This window comes from Aristolochia californica, unplaced genomic scaffold (genome assembly GCF_029961685.1).
Source record: "Aristolochia californica isolate CCGP_79_NKW_82.1479 unplaced genomic scaffold, dmAriCali1.0.hap1 SCAF_271, whole genome shotgun sequence".
NCBI lineage: Eukaryota > Viridiplantae > Streptophyta > Magnoliopsida > Piperales > Aristolochiaceae > Aristolochia > Aristolochia californica.
In genome coordinates, this window is record NW_027181961.1 from 20,001 (window position 1) to 22,500 (window position 2,500).

A 2,500-nucleotide genomic window follows, 5' to 3' on the forward strand; every position below is an offset into this window, starting at 1 on the left:
GTCGTGAATATCTGAATAGGACGAACCGGCCCCCGCGGATATCTTTGCTTCGGAACAAAACAATTAGAATTTAGGCTCGGTCACCTGGAATGTGTATTCTCCATATAGGAGATCTTCCAATTGAGAAGATCCATCGACCTGAGACGAAGAGAAAGGTCTATCTATTTTATTTAGTTATTCAGTTAAACCAATGATTCATTATTGGAGCAGATAGCAACAACCATTTCATTTCATCGGACATGCGTCTTTTTTTATTTTCCAATGGATTTACATCTTTCATTAATGGAAATTGTTTGATGTAGTGAGTAATAAAATAAATAGGCTCTGGTTGTTCGCCGTTCAAGAATTCTTGTTTAGGCAGTTCATACCATCCATACATAGTGTTTTGATCTAAGATTTCAATTCTTCCATGTTTCGGCAGTAGCATATTTTCCATGGAGCTAAGGTCCAAAATATGGAAGAAACAAGCGTTTCCACGACTCTACCGCCCGGTCAATTCTGTTCCACTTAATCCCTCTTTCATGGCCACATATCTTTCCGGCTAAGGAATGGGAAATCTTTCTCCTGTTACATGAATCAAATGTTTCATTTCATCCGGGAAAAGCCATCTCTTTCTCAACAATGCCTTTGTCATTTGATCCAATAGTGTTCCGTTAGATAGGAACAGATTTGATAAATACTGATAACTCTCGGATAGAGTATTAGAACGGAAAGATCCATTAGATAATGAACTATTGGTTCTAAGCCATCTCTGGCGATGAATCAACAATTCGAAGTGCTTTTCTTGCGTATTCTTGATGAACCAGCCTTTATACATAGATGTAGGAGGATTTGTGTGGGAAGTAATAAGCCCCTTTGACATCTCTTCATCTGCAAAGAATTCTCGACGTGAAAACACAGAGACAAAGGGCTGATCTTTGAATAGGAAAAAGAATGGGTCTGCAGGGTCCCAAATGAATTGGCTTATTCGAAAAAAGCCTTGTTCTTTGGAAGATCTATCTCGTGTCTGGTACTGCATGGTTCCACTCTGCAAGAACTCCGAATCATTCTCTTGAAGCGCATCCTCTTTATGATAAATGATCCGCTTGCCCCGAAATGACCTGGCCCACCAATAGGGAAATCCCAATTCATTGGGCCTTTCGATACAATCAAATATATTTCCACAAGGGCGCCATATTCTAGGAGCCCAAACTATGTGATTGAATAAATCCTCCTCTATCTGTTGTGGGTCGAGGGCTCCTTCTCCTTCCCCTTCTTCAAACTCCGATTCGTATTTTTCATATAGAAATCTCTGATCAACGATAGAACAAGATCCATTTTGCATCATATCTAACTGATTCCTCGGTTCGGACCGAAGAAGCAATGTCACTCGATCATTATCAAACTGACTGCAATCTTTTTCTGTCCGTGAGGATCCCACCAGAGCGCCTTCTACTTCTAATAGGCCATGAACTAGATCAGAATCATTCTCAACGAATCCATAAGAAGTGATCCAATTTTTTTCATCGGGTCCAGGTGCAGACCAAAGATCTTGAGCGACCGATCCGGCAGAACAACTCAAAAGATAAAGAAGTATCGTTAATTTCTTTATGCTCGTTCCAAGTTCGAAGTACCATTTGTACAAATAAGAACCCCCTTCCTTACATGATTTCTTCTTCATATAGATAGATATAGGATCTATGGGGCAATTACTTAGAAGTACATTTTGTGCAACAGCCCTTCCTATCTGATAGAAAAGGATCCCATGATCCTGAACCGATCTTACCTGGGATCGCAAATCCCAAGTTTGTCTATGAAGAGCTGATCTAATTGTATTAGTGTCTAGAATGGATTTCTTCTGTGTAATACTAATCGATAGGGCCTCATTGGTAAGTGCTACAAGATCTCGTGCATTGGAACCCATGGTTATGGACCCGAATCCGTTAGTATGGAACATTTTCTTTTCCAAGTGAAATCCCCTAGTATATGAAAGAATGAAAAAGTGTTTTCGTTGTTGTGGAATAAGAAGCCTTCGTATCTTAATGCATGTATTTAATTTATTCGGAGCTATTAAAGCGGGATCCACTTTTTGGGGAATATGAGTCGAAGCAAAAACAAGAATATTTCTAGTGGGACATCTTTCACAATCTCTGGAGAGATAGTTCACTAATAGACCGAGGGATAAGTAATTCGACTCATTCACATACAGATCATGAATGTTTGGAATCCACATTATGCAAGGGGACATTGCTTTTGCTAATTCTAATTGAAGGGTGATATCAAATCGGTCCATTTCCTTTTTCGGCGTCATATACATAGTTAGCGCATTCGTCATAGTTAGCAGCTCCGTATCAAGGTCATCATCAATATCGTCACTATCATCAATATCGATATCGTCACTATCATCAATATCGATATCATCAATAAGATAACCTTTAGGCTTGTCATCCAGGAACTTATTCGGAAATACCGTAATGAAAGGAACATAGGAGTTTGTCGCTAGGTATTTGACCAAATATGA